This window comes from Mustela lutreola, chromosome 4, assembly GCF_030435805.1.
Source record: "Mustela lutreola isolate mMusLut2 chromosome 4, mMusLut2.pri, whole genome shotgun sequence".
In the NCBI taxonomy this organism is placed as follows: domain Eukaryota; kingdom Metazoa; phylum Chordata; class Mammalia; order Carnivora; family Mustelidae; genus Mustela; species Mustela lutreola.
The window spans coordinates 102,569,391-102,584,668 of record NC_081293.1 but is presented as its reverse complement, the minus strand read 5'-3'; the positions used below and the strand labels follow the sequence as shown (position 1 = coordinate 102,584,668).

Sequence of the window (15,278 nt, the reverse complement as noted above, 5' to 3'; positions counted from 1 at the left end):
AGACATGGTTTAAGAAATGTCTAATTCAATTTAGTAATGATAAGTACCAAAATCAAGTTTGGAAAAATTGCTGACATCCAGATCCAGGCACCAGGACTGCATCACTGCTTATGCATCGTGCCAAGTTCCCCGGAAACCAAGAAAACACTCGGTGCAACACCGAAACATGAAATATTCATGGATTTTTTTTTTTCAGTCTTTACTTTAATGACAGTTACTTAACATTCAGTGTTATATTACTTTCAGGTGTACAATGGAGTGATTCAACAAGTCTATGTATTTTTCAGTGCTTATCAAGATAAGTATAGGTTTAATCCCCATCATCTCTTTCAATCAAGCCCAAACCACAGCCCCTCTAGTATCCATCATTTTGTTCTCTTATAAGTAGGAGTCTGTTTCTTGGTTTACCTCTCTTTTTCTTTCCCCTTTGCTTGTTTGTTTTGTTTCTTAAATTCCACGTATGAGTGAAATCATGTAGTATGTGTTTGTCTCAGACTGGCTCATTGCATTTAGCATGCTACTCTCTAGCACCAGTCATGTCACAGCAAATAGTACAATTTCATTCCTTTTTTTTTTTTTTTTTTTTTTGGCTGAAAAGTGTTCCATAAATACGTAGTTATATATAGACAGATAGAGATATAGGTAGATGAAAGATGATAGATAGATAGATAGATACATAGATACATAGATAGATACATAGATATCATCTGATGCTTCTAGCTTTGCTTTTGTTTTTCAAGATTGCTTTGACTATTTGGGGTCTTTTGTGGTTCCATACAAATTTAAGGATTGTTTTAGCTCTATGAAAAATGCAGTTGGAATTTTAATAGGGATTGCATTAAATGTGTAGATTGCTTTTAGTAGTATAGACATTTTAACATTAACTGTTTTTCCAGTCTGTGGACATGGGAATGTTTTTTGGTATCTTTTTGTCATCTTCAATTTTTTTTCATCTGTTTTATAGTTTTCAAAGTATAAGTTTTTCAACTCTTTCATAAGGTTTATTTTAATTAGCAATAATCGCGCCTCGGATAAACCTCATTGGCTACGATACTGCCACTGCGCAAAGCTCATAAGGTTTATTTTAGGTCATTATTGGTTTGGGTGCAATTTTAAATGGGACTGTTTTCTTTTTCTTTTTTCTTTTTTCTGTTTTTTGTTTTAGATTTTATTTATTTACTTGAGAGAGAGAGATCACAAATAGGCAGAGAGGCAGAGAGAGAGAGAGGAGGAAGCAGGCTGTCTGCTGAGCAGAGAGCCCAATGCGGGACTCAGTCCCAGGACCCTGAGATCATGAGCTGAGCCGAAGGCAGAGGCCCAACCCACTGAACCATCCAGGTGCCGAATGGGACTGTTTTCTTAATTTCTCTTTTTGTTGCTTCATTATTATATAGAAATGTGACAGATTTCTCTACATCAGAAATACATTTGTATTCTGTGACTTTACTGAATTTATCAGTTCTAGCAGTTTTTCAGTGGAATTTTTTGGGTTTTCAAACATATAGTATCATTTCATCTGCAAATAGTGAAAGTTTTACTTCTTTCTTAATAATTTGGATTCTTTTGATTTCTTTTTGTTGTTTGATTTCTCTGGCTAGGACTTCCAGTACTACGCTGAATATAAGCAGTGAGAGTGGACCTCCTTGTCTTGTTCTTAATCTTCGGGAAAAAGCTCGTGGTTTCTCCCCATTAAAAATGATGTTAGTTGTCTTTCTCTGCTTGACTTATTTCGCTAAGCATGATACGCTCTAGTTCCATCCATGTTGTTGCAAATGGCAAGATTTCATTTCTTTTGATGGCTGCATGGTGACTCTTAATCTCACAAAACAAACTGAGGGTTGCCGGGGGGAGGGGGTTGGGGAGAAGGGGGTGGGATTATGGACATTGGGGAGGGTATGTGATTTGGTGAGTGCTGTGAAGTGTGTAAACCTGGTGATTCACAGACCTGTACCCCTGGGGATAAAAATATATGTTTATAAAAAATAAAAAAATTATAAAAAAAAAAAAAATGATGTTAGTTTGGGTTTTTTATTAGTGGCCTTTACTTGTTGTGGTATGCTCCCTCTAAACCCACTTTGTCAAGGTCTTTTATCATAAGCAGATGCTGTACTTAGCCAAACGTTTTCTGTGTCTATTGAAATGATCATATGTTTTTTATCCTTTTTTTCATTGATGGGCTTTATCATGTTGATTGATCTATAACTATTGAACCACCTTGTAATCCAGTAATAAATCCCACTTGAGTATGGTGAATGATCTTTATTGTTGAATTTGGTTTGTCAGTATTTTGTTGAGAATTTTTGTATCTCTGTTAATCAGGGGGATATCAGCCTTTAATAGTGGTGTCTTATCTGGTTTTGGTATCAGTGTAATGGTGGCCTCATAAATGAATTTGGATGTTTTCTTTCTGTTTCTATTTTTTTTTTTAATAGTTTGAGAAGAATAGGTATTAACACTTTTTTAAATGTTTGGTAGTTTGCCTTTGAAGCTTTCTGGTCCTGGATTTTGTTTGTTGGAAGTGTTTTAAATACTGATTCAATTTCTTGGCTGATAATTGGTCTGTTCAAATTTTCTATTTCTTCTTGTCAGTTTTGGTAGTTTGCATAATTTATGTTTCTAGGAATTTATCCATTTCCTCTAGGTTGTCCACTTGGTTGGCATATAGTTTTTCATAATATTATCTTATATTTGTTTTTCTGTGGTCCTGGTTATGGTTATGTCTGGTTATGTCTCTGGTTATGTCACTGGTTATGTCTCTCTCTCATTTGTGAGTTTATTTATTTGTCTTTTCTCTTTTTTTTCTTGATATGTCTCACTAGAAGTTTATCAGTTCTCTTTATCTGTTCTCATTCATTCATCTATTGTGGTTTCTTGTTTCTATATAATTTATTCCTTTTCTAATCTTTATTATTTCATTTCCTCTGATAGTTTTACATTTTGTTTTTTGTGCTTTTCAAGCTCCTTAATGTGTAAACCTGGATTGTTTATTTGAGATTTGTCTTGCTTCCTGAAGTAGGCTTTGTATTGCTCTTTCCTTCTTAAAACTGCTTTTGCTGCATCCCAGAGGTTTTGGACTATTTTGTTTTCATTTTCATTTGTTTCCATACATTTTGTGTGTGTGTGTGTGTGTGTGTGTGTGTGTGTGTGTGTTTTAATTTCTTCTTTTATTTCATGGCTGACCCATTCATTGTCAAGTAGCATGTTATTAGGCTCCATGTATTTGTGGTATTTCTAGATTTGTTCTCAGGGGGTATTTTTCATTTCATAGCATTCTGATCAGAAGAGTTTCATAGTATGATGTCAATCTTCTTGAATTTATTGAGGATAGTTTTGTGGCCTCATACATTATCTGTTCTGGAGAATGTTTCAGTGCATTCAAAAAGGTGTATTCTGCTGTTTTAGAATGAAATATTCTGAATATACCTCTTTATAGTATATCTGTTAAATCCATCTATTCCAGTGCATCATTGAAAGCCATTGTTTCCTTGTTGATTTTCTGTTTAGATGATCTGTCCATTGATATATGTGGGTGTTAAAGTCCCTTGCTATAATTATATTATTATCAATAAGTTCCTTTATGTTTATTCTGTTTTATATATTTGGGTGTCCCCATACCAGGTGCAATAATATTTATAATTGTTATATCCTTTTGTTATATCCCCTTTATGATTATATACTCTTTTCTCTCTTGTTACAGTCTTTGTTAAAAGTATATTTTGCCTTAGAAAATAAGTAAATAGAATCTATCATGTCTGACATAAGAACTGTTACTTCAGCTTTCTTTTGGCATCTATTTAGATGGTAGATATTTCTCCATTCCTGGTTTTCAATCTGCAGGTGTCTGGGTCTAAAATGAGTCTCCTATAAGCAGCATATAGATGCATCTTTTTGTTATTTTTTAAAATACATTTTGTCACTCTAAGTCTATTGATTAGCACCTTTAGTCCACTTGCATTCAAAATAATTTTTGATAGATATGTATTTATTATGTATTACGTATTTATATATATTATATAAATTATGTATTTATATGTATTATTACAACTTGTTTTGTGGTTGTTTCTGAAGGTTTTCTCTGATATTCTCTTGTCTTTCATTCATGCTTTGCTGCTCTTCTTTCGTGATGTATTGGAATTTTTTTATCTTTATTCTTTGCATATTTGTTAGTGGATCTTGATTTGTGGTTACCATTAAATTTGTATGATAACATAATTTGCATATAGTGGTCTATAATAAGTTGATGGTCATTTAAGTTTGAACCCATTCTTTACGCCTCTCCTGACCACAATTTAGATATATGTTGTTATATGTCCTTTTATTTGGTGAATTATTCAACTGATTTTCTATAGAAATAATCCTTTTTATTGTTTCTGTGTTTTGTACATTGATACTGTCACTTTTGATCTTTACTTTCCACTCGAAGGGTCCCCTTCACTATTTCTTGCATGGTTGGTTAATGATCATGAACTTCTTCACTCTTTTTTTTTTGGTCTGGAAAACTCTTTATTATTTCTCCTCCTCCTCCTCCTCCCTACCTCTCCTCGTCCTCCTCGTCCTCCTCCTCCTCTTCTTCTTCTTCTTCCTTTTCTTTCTTTCCTTCCATTTTGAGTGATAGTATTACTAGGCAGTTTATTCTTACCTGCAGATTTTTCCCATTCATCACTTTAGATATACTGTGTCTTTGCCTACTGGCTTGGAAGGTTTCCATTGAAAAATTCTCTGCAAGGCCTTATGGGACTTCCTTTGAATGTTACTGTCATCTTTTCTCTCACTGCTTTGAATTTTTTTTTCTTTATTACTGTATTTTGCCAATTTAATTACAATGTCCTAGTGTAGGTCTGCTTTTATTGATTTTGTTGGAAGTTCTCTTTGCCTTCTGGATCTGGATATCTATTACCTTCCCCAGATTAGAGGAGTTTTCAGCTATCATTTCTTCAAATAAATTCTCTATCCCCTTTCTCTTTTTGTTTTGGAACTCCTGTAATACAAATGTTATTTCCTTTGATGGAGTCACTGTGTTCCTTAAGTCTAATCTCATTTTGCAATTGCTTTTTATCTCTTTTGTTCAGCTTGATTGCTTTCCATTACTCTTTTAGGTCATTAATTTGTTCCTCTGCTTCTTCCAGCTTAATGTTCATTCCATCAAGGGTATTTCTCATTTCATTTATTGAGTCCTTTAACTCTGTTACTTTATCCCTTATCTTTGTGTTAAGGGTCTCCTTGATGTTTTCTACTCTTTTCTCAAATCCAGTGGGTATCCTTATGATCATTGCCTTAAACACTCCATCAAGCATGTTACTTATATCTATTTCATTTCAGTTACTGGCCATAGCCTTGTCTTGTTCTTTCATTTCGGACAAATTTGTCTGTCTTCTCCTTTTGTGTAAGTCTCAGTGCTTGTTTCTGTGTATTAGGAAAGTCAACTATTTTTTCCTATTTTTGAAGGTAATGGACTTAAGGTCCTATAGCACCCTGCATGTAGTGACTTTGGTTCCTCAGGGACTAGTGATTCAAGGAATGTCTCCAGTGTGTCCTCTGTGCAGTCTGCTTTTGCATCCTGGCCACTTCATCCTTCAAACCAGGCATCTACTGAGGTTCTTTTTGTCCATTGTGGGCAGTGTTTGATCCCTAGCATGAATGTGGTACATTTTAATTATGTGTGCTCTGGTCTGCTTGTGTAATGAGACCTTCACCACCAATGCCAGAACCGAGCCTCTAAAAAACTCCTGGGTCAGGAGCAGTGTTGGCAGGGATTTGGGCCAGTCTTCTGTGGAAGAGGGTCTGCCATGCTGGGAGCGAGGCCAATGTGACAAGGAAAAGTGGTTCCACCAAACTGTGGGGCAGCAGGCCTTGGTGTAAACTAGTTAGATAGCAAGTGTTGGCACTACTCTGGTTCCTACAGGTGGATTTGTGTGGGGGAATAAAATGGCACCTGCCAGTTCTTTTATTCTCAAGAGGGTATCTCCTTGAATGCTGCCGATCTGGGACATGCTGCAGGATGGGCAAATAGCCTCAGTGTGTGCACCAAGCACTCTTCAGTCACCATTTCCATGCTATATATCCATGGGCTTCTTCCCTTCCTTCTCTCCAGTAGCAGCTGCCCTAGTGTTTTTGGGCTCTCACTGAGGCAAGCCCTCTGGCCTCTACAACTCAAGGCTTTAAGTCCTGATGGTTGCAAGAACTGATGAAAATCACCTCTCTCACTTTCCATACCAATTGCTATAGGGATTCATCTTCTCTGTGTGGGCTCCCCTGCACTAGTCTGTCTCTTATTGTTCTCCATAAACCACAGCTCTGTCCCCAGGGATGGAGGATGCAGCAGCTATGATCTCTTTCTCTCCCAAGCCACATCTCTGTCCTTCCTACCTTCTTTGACAGGTCCTCATCTCTGACTTTAGTTGTGGAATTTATTCTGCCAGTCCTCAGGTTGCTTTCTAGGTTATTTAGGGTGAATCAATAGTTATCTAGTTGTACTCATGGAATGGGGCAAACCTAGGGTCCTCATACTGTGCCACCATCCCCGCTCTTCCAGATAATATTTTAATTAGGGGTTTTCACGCTTGAAGGCTTATCTTTGCACTGCAATTTTCCTATGAAAAACAAAGAGATTTATCACTAATAGTAATGTAAGGCCAGTAATACCAGTGCCTCATTTTGTTATCATCACTATAAGGCAAATAGTAATTTCATCAAAAGATAAATATCTGAATAAAAGGAACATGATACGAAAGATAGAGTTGCTTATTTTTCTTAACCAAATTGAACAAAATTGTAACATTGTATTTGACATATCAGGTATCACATATTTTGAACTGGAATAGGAAAATATTTAGTAAGGATGGAATAATCATGTTCTGATTAAGAACTTTTGGGATTATTAGAAAAAAGTATAATATAATTCATGTAAAAATTAAGTTCATTTTATTAGAACATCTTCCATATTCTTCTAAAACATCTGTTGTACTAAACAAATGTAACTTTTCATTAAGACTATAAAAAGCCATAATAATAATTGGAGAGGTGGCTCAAATGTAATGAATGTCTAAAAATGAAAAAAAAAAAAAACTGCACTTTCTCCCTATCTTCCTGACTCTTTGATGACTCAGAAATTAAAAGTGATAGCCAGACCACTTGTGCACTGTTGAATTTCTCTACCTGTAGTAGTCCACATAGATTTCTGGAATGTCCATCACTTCCCCACCACATAGCAGATCTTTACTACATTCAGCTCTAAAAGTATCTTCTCTATATTGGATATTTTCTCCTCTTAATCATTCCTTCTTTCAAACTATTTTTTATTTACTTTTATAATTTTATCTGTAGAAATGTAATTCAATATTATTTATTTTTAGCATTGTTATTACTACTATTTTATTCTGTATTCTACTAGGTTGCAAAATCCTTGAGTTCCAAGAGTATACATATTCTTTGTACTGTGGCATCTAGTGTCTTTGGGCATATAGCTTAATAAATTTTCAGTAAATGAATAAATGAGGCTGTATAAAGTTAGGATTGTTAAATTATAATAAATTTACTAAATACTGAGCTTAAGATTGGCATTTAAAAACTTAAAAACTCTTGGGTAGACTAACACAGCTGAATACTGAGGTAAAATTGTTATATACTGTGAGAAGTACATAATTGCACGTAAGACTTCGTCTAGTCTCAAAGTAAGCAAACAAACAAAAAAAGTGATAAGAATTTTTGCTCTGTGTCTGTAAATGCATCATGCATTGAAAAATTATTGAAGACTTTTTTAAAGACACTCTGAATATAGCTGTTTCTTCAAGGTCTGCTTCATTTTTTATAGCTCAGTCATTACAATTCCTAGCCAATAAGATGAGACCTGGAGGCACTTTTCATTTTAGGTAATTAGAAATAATCTAGGAAAATGTCAGTGTCTCAGGATTTAGGATAGATTTCTGTACTCAATTGACATTAGGTTCTTGTACAATATTATGTCTTCACCTAAATTCATATATTCTATGATCTCTCATGTTCGTTATCTAACAAGCATTAAAGTTATATTTATGTTATTTTTACTTTGTTTTCCTGAATTTAGGTTTATGTGGAAGATTTTTCCTTCCCAACATTCTTGGTTCCTGCAATATAAAATTTCATGTTTATCTTAAATTGGCCTCTGCATCTTATAATTGTTATGTGTGGCCAAAATCTTTTTGTTCTAATTTTCATCAATCTCTTTTTTAATGGTTGTCAAATCTGTACTAAACTCCAGAAATCTCTCTGGATCTTTAGCTTCCAAAATCTGATATTCAGAAAAGAATGTGCTCTCATCTTTCTCATGAAACCATTCCCACCTATATGCTTAATTTTGATCATTGGAACTGTTATTTCTGCAATTCTGATAAATCTTTTGTAACTCTCCCTTCTCTTCCCTGGAACCTACATATAAATTGTCTCCAAATTTGATCAGTTTTTTCATCCTTTCTTGCCTGAATCATTTCAGTAGTGACCTCACTGTTATCTATGCTATCTTGTCCTTGCTCCACACAAATAAGCTTTGAATCATCACCAGAATACTCATGAATTTTCTACAACTCCAATCTGCCCATGCCTCTTACATGCCAGGAATCTCAAGAGGAGATCTCATGTGGTTCCTTAAACAATCAACTCTTGCTTGAATCAGCCATCTATCTTCAGGGTTGTTCCTCCTAAGACATAATTTCTCCTTGTCTTCTTTCTTTCCCTCAATGTGCATTTCAGTTGTTTTCTCCTCAAAAAATCCTTTTCAGCACCTTCTACAAAATTGGGTAAATCTTTTTCTCCAATGTTAATGCATTATAATCCCTCCACTTAATTTGGGGTTCCCTGAGGGTAGAAAAAGCATGGTTATCTCTCTCATCATTAGTCCTGGACATGCTTACTTGCACATAGTAGGCACTTAATCAATTTGTACAATATGAATAAATTCATATAAATATGAATAAAGCACACACAAACACAATTATGTAATTTAAATACTTTTATTCAACAACTAGTAATCATTATTTATCTGTTGGTCTATGTACTGGCAAAGCAGTAATAGACAAAAGAGACAACAATCCCGGCTCTCAGGGTACTTAATGTAAAAATGAAATTAAAAAATAATATATACAATGCTTATAATATATATCATTAATGTAATTGTAAGTTATAAATATAGATAAATATAGATATTTTAGAAATAGCAAATGAGTATTGATGAGTCCATTAATAATTAAATGTGTATTAATTTAAGGATCATACTTGTGGTCACATTCTATGAGTATTTAGAATAAAGAGGTATGTTACAAAGTTATTCCCATCCTGTGGGATTGCTTTATCTAAGTTAGTGCTTATGCTACTAGTGCTGGCTCCAGAACACAGTTTAATAGTCCTTTGAATCAAAACCTGATTTATATATGGAAATAGTTAATCACCTGATACAAGTCTCCATGGAATGTAAGCATATGAAATTCAGGGTTTGGATACTCCATGGATTTTTTAAGATTTTTCAAGCTGTTTCAATGTCATTGGACATTATTAATAAGAACTGAGCAGTCCTTCATGCATGACTATAATTTGCTTCATGTGCAGGTAAATCATACTCTTGAATATGTTAGGCTAGAAATCAAAATGGATTTGACTTCCCTGGTTCCCAAAAGAGCCAATATTTCTTCAGACATTTCATCATTTTCTGTGCCTTTGATTCATCTCACCATTTGTTTATTCCTCCAACCATAGTTACTAAATATCTTCTAGATGGCTGTTCCTGTGCTAATTGCTCTATCTCATAAAGAAAACAAAAGAGTTTATGAACAAAGAAGACATTAAGCAAACCCACAAGAAACTGAGTTTACTATAGAGTAGGTGGGTAAGTATACATTGAGATAAGATCTATGAAGCATAAACAGAATTCTTATCAGTTTAGGGGATGATTCAGGGGAGTTCATTAAGTGACATGAACTAAGATATTAAAGATTTATTGAAATATAAGAATGATATTGTTAGGAAAAAGGAAGGAGTGTAAATAACATTTGCCATGGACAGAGAAAGCAACTGGCAAAGAGTGCACATGTTATGTTAAAGGAACAAAAAAGAGACACATGTACATATATTGAGTTAAGCTGTAAGGTATATTCATGGCTAGAGTATACAGAACCTGATGTCCTACCTGATTAGACCTATATAGAACTTACACTTAATCAAATAATAAACCACCAAATGTTCCTGAAAAAGATGGTGATATGTGTGTTGTTTAAAGCTCATTCTCACTTTAAGTAAATTAAAAGAAAAGAAGGGCCATCTGTACCCCAATGTTTATAGCAGTAATGGCCACCATCGCCAAACTGTGGAAAGAACCAAGATGCCCTTCAACAGATGAATGGATAAGGAAGATGTGGTCCATATACACTATGTAGTATTATGCCTCTATCAGAAAGGATGAATACCCAACTTTTGTAGCAACATGGACGGGACTGGAAGAGATTATCCTGAGTGATATAAGTCAAGCAGAGAGAGTCGATTATCATACAGTTTCACTTATTTGTGGAGCATAACAAATAATATGGAGGACATGAGGAGATGGAGAGGAGAAGGGAGTTGAGGGAAATTGGAAGGGGAGGTGAACCATGAGACTATGGACTCTGAAAAACAACCTGAGGGTCTTGAAGGGGCAGGGGTGGGAGGTTGGGGGAACAAGGTGGTGGGTATAAGGGAGGGCACGTATTGCATGGAGCACTGGGTGTGGTGCAAAAACAATGAATACTGTTAGGCTGAAAAGAAATTTTAAAAAAATCCTAAAAAATAAAATAAAATAAAATAAAAAGTCAACTTAAAAAAAAAAAAAAAAAAGAACAAAAGGAACACAGCTGAAAAACAGTTGAAAGGTAACTGCACTATTCCAGGCTGGAGATAAGAGTTATTTGGACAAGGATGGCATCATAACATATGAAAAGAAGTAAATATGATTAGGAAAATGTAGTAGATAAAATCTGGAGAACTTTCTTACATATAGGGATAGCAAGTAAGTAGAGAGAGAGGTAACTCCCAGAGATTTGCTTCATACAATGGATAGATGGTGATACCATTCACTGAGGCAAGAACCATTGCCTAACATCTAGATTTGGGTCAAAAATCATGGCTTTCTTTTTAGACATATTTGTTTTCATATTATTGAACAAACAATCACTAATATGTATTGGTAGGACAGAAAACTTTGCTGTAGATGCAAATATTGGTTTCATGTGCAAAGTTGTGTGTATATATGTATATATATACACATATATATACACATACACACATATATAATATATATATATATATACATATATATATTTTTTTTTTGAAACATACTAATTGGGTTTAGGACTAAACAATATTACTTTGCCAAAATGCAAAGCTGTGTGCAAAGATAATTCCCCAAATCTTGGTCTCAGTGGTAACCAGTGGAGCTAACAAACCAATAACTTGCACAAGAAATCTTCCTGGGTACATTAAAAATGTGAATAAACCATATTTTCAGCTTGATGCTTCACTGCTCAAAAATGCCATCTGTTCTGTAAAGCCTGTGATATAAAATCATCACCCTTTAGACTGTCAGTGAAAGCCCTGTACAACCTGGTGCTGGCTGAATTCCAATCATGTTGAGCACTACCTAATGCTCCCTCTCAAGTCTTGACACAAGTCATATTACTTCCTTTCTGCTTTACCACACCAAGTCTCTGGCTTTAGTGTCTTTCTTATTCCTCTCTATCAACAGAAAGACTGAATTTTAAGGGACCAGCTCCAGTAAAAAAAAAAAAAAAAAAAAAAAAAAAAAGTAAGGTGTTCTAATTCCCACATGGCCCTACACTCCTGACCTACATAATCAAAGTCACCTCCACATGTCCAGAAGTCGTATTGACTTTGCGACTTGTTGAGCTGTTAGATATATTTTCTCAACATCGTTTTTAAATTATCTTATAGAAATGTATACTAATTGTAAATTATGAACAGAAAGATACTCACCAAAACTTATAAAACATTTTATTATTTTACACAAACCCCTCATTTTGTAGACCACAACTATATAAAACATTTATAATCTACAAATTAAGACACTAAATAGAACTAGAGAGCAAAACAGTAATTAGGAGAAAGTACAACGCATCCTGGTACAGAATCTCTGTGACATGTAGCACAACGTATTCACATAGAAGATTACACATGTAGACATCTCCTCAGAGTGTGTTTTGGGACTTGTGAGGGCTTTTAGTGACTCAGCTGGTTAAGCATCTGTCTTCAGCTCAGATTCATGACCCTGGGGTCCTGGGACACAGCCCCACATCGGGCTCCCTGCTCAACAGGGAGTCTGCTTCTCCCCCTTTCTTTTGTCCCTCCTCTCCTGCTCTTGTTCACCCTCTCTTTCTCTCTCAAATAAACAAATAAAATCTTAAAAAAAAAAAATAAAAGCCCAGATATCTCTACTTCAGTAGTTTTTGTGCTATAGAAGTGCAGTAATTGTTTTTTTCCTCTTATGCTTATGAGACGACATAGCTGACGAAGTACAGTGGCCATCTGGTATCACATGGCTCTATGAGATATGTTTCTTATGTTTATGAGGTTGTCAATTTCCTTAGCAGGAACATCCTCAGAGGTAAATAAAGGGGTTTTGATACTGGGCTCATAATCATTACAGATATATTTGCCACATGCCCTACAGACTTGTTTAGAGTAACAAAAATGCTTCTGATTCTTCTTCACAGATTCTAGGAATGAACAAATCTTATAGTGCACCAGGGATTTACTATCAAGATTACCAAATCAGAAGGGGAGGTGAATCATGAGAGACTATGGACTCTGAAAAACAATCTGAGGGGTTTGAAGTGGCAGGGGGGTGGGAGGTCGGGGTACCAGGTGGTGGGTATTATAGAGGGCACAGATTGCATGGAGCACTGGGTGTGGTGCAAAAATAATGATACTGTTATGCTGAAAATAAATAAATGAAAAAAAAAAAAAGATTACCAAATCCGATGTAAATTATGTTGACCATTTCTGATTGAAATTCTAACATTTTGAATGTCTTGAACTCCTAATCAACTTCCAATAAGATGAATCTTCATGAAATAATCTTTATCTTTGAATTAAATTTTAATTAAAGCTAGGCAGAGAAGTGACTGAAATGATCAGCTATACAAGATGCCAGCAGTCACTTTCCTTAAAAGGCAGGAAGTCAAAGCTCTTTGCATGCATGTAGAAGACAAAATATGTTTCAGGCTCGTTTTTAAAGCTTTGAATAACAACTAATGGTGCTCTATTTTAAATGACCCATTAACAGCATGAAAGCCATTAGGATTATGTGAATGAGAAGACAGAAACACATCCAGTTATGTTTGGTATATGGAGTCTAAAGATGATGTAGATTAAAATAAAACTTGCTTTTTTTCCCTGGATTTTTAAATCTTGTATGTTTATTTTTTTCTCCAAGTTTGATTAATGTATTGCTTTTACCCTGTTCACTACTCCACTGGTTTTATCTCTACCAAACACCCTTCGCCAAGGCCCTTAAAGCAGTTACAGTGTTTAAGTAATCCCTTGCTGAACAAAGGTTCATGAAATTTTCCCCAGATATTTCACTGGAACTACCGTGGATCTTCCAAAAATACAGTAATTCAAGGATTTACATGGCGTGATTCTCAGCCAGGAACCTCCGGGGACTTATCGCTATATTCAGGTCCTGCATCCCTTCAGATGGAGAGGTGCCCATGCCATTCCAGGTAACATTTCAACTATCAACACTGTTCCTCCAAACTGCTGCTGGAATTACATTTCTAAATGACAGCTGTAATCTGTTCATGCTGTCCGATTGCTTAAAATATTCGAAGGTATTTTGAATAGCAATACAATTTAAAAAGTATAATAACTGAAGAAGTGCCTAACATGAAATATGCCCCTATTCTCATGAATTCTAAGTTAAAAGGATATTTTTTTTTTTCAAGAACTTGAAAAGGAAGAGGAGATGATTACCCTCCTGTGTTAAAATGCAAATTTAAGGCAAAGTGAATTAGTGGACAAAAATGAATAAACACCCTGAAAGAATAATAAGTCAGAAGACATTACAAACCAAGTACATTAAGAATCAAATATATAAACATACCTAAGGTAAGAATATATGCATCAGAAACATGGGAGATTGGTAATCCTTCGAGTTACAAACAAAGCAAAAATTTGAAAGATATATTTCCAAGGGAGAGAAGTTTTTGGTGATGAAGTTCAAACACTTACCTCTTGAAAGAAAAGAAAAGAGAAAAAGAGAAGAGAAGAGAGAAAAGAAATATATTTATTCATTGTTGAACTAGATGTCTTTAGACAATCTAATTCAAATTATCTCATGCTTATTGTCCTGAACTAATATATAATCATATGATTACATGAAATAATACCGATCCTATATATGTATAAAGATATTTTTCCACTTAGAACACATTTGGCTTCCCATACAAGGAGAGAATTCACTGACCATCCAAGCTTGGCAGCTATTTCTCACTGGAAATTAAAAAGTTGTCTTGCAACTCACCCTATAAGTTGGCTATAGCGACAGAGCTCGCTGATCTTAACAATGTGAGTATTCTGGCTCTTTGACAGATAAATTATTCATTATGAATTAATAAGTCAGCACAGTGGGTCAGACAGCTTTTTACTGATCCACACTCAAATTGCTGACAAATGAAGTTCCTTGTTCTTTCAAGCCTGAAGTTCAAAGTTTTGAAAACATAATGAGTGTTCCCATGTGTGGTCATTCTGGAAGCAGCTTCCTAACCTTCCTTGGAGGGCACACCCAGCTCTACGGGATAAGCAAAGTTTTCTCCTCCATGATAAAAGGGCACATTGTAAATGGGGCCACTTATTTGTCTCGCCCTCATCAGGCTTGATGGTTCTTCAGGCATTCAGGCCCTCAGAAATTTCTTGCCTCAGTAGTGGGCAATCATTAGCCCCCAGATAAATGCTTAATCAAGCTCACCTGTCAAATCTCAAAACTGGACCCAAAGGGTTCAAACTGTTTCCAAATAATTTAATTTTGCTGTATGAAAAAGCTCAAGTAAGCAAACAAATTGTAGAGCACCCCCCCCAAAAAAAAGGTAAAATGCAGAATACCTGTCATCAGATCAAACATTACCAGACATGCAAAGAAGAACTGTATCACACGTTAAGAAAAGAGAGAAAAGACAGTCAATCAGAACTGATCCCAAACGGACACAAAAGTGAGATTTCGCAGAAAACAAAACAAAACAAAACACTAAGATGGTTGTTATAAATGT

At 35.1% G+C, this 15,278-nt stretch overlaps 1 pseudogene; it reads right to left on the bottom strand.

Annotated features, from left to right (window-relative positions):
* Positions 1-946: 946 nt before the first annotated feature.
* Positions 947-1,071, bottom strand: LOC131830871 (U4 spliceosomal RNA; annotated as a pseudogene).
* Between the last annotated feature and the right edge of the window lie 14,207 nt (positions 1,072-15,278).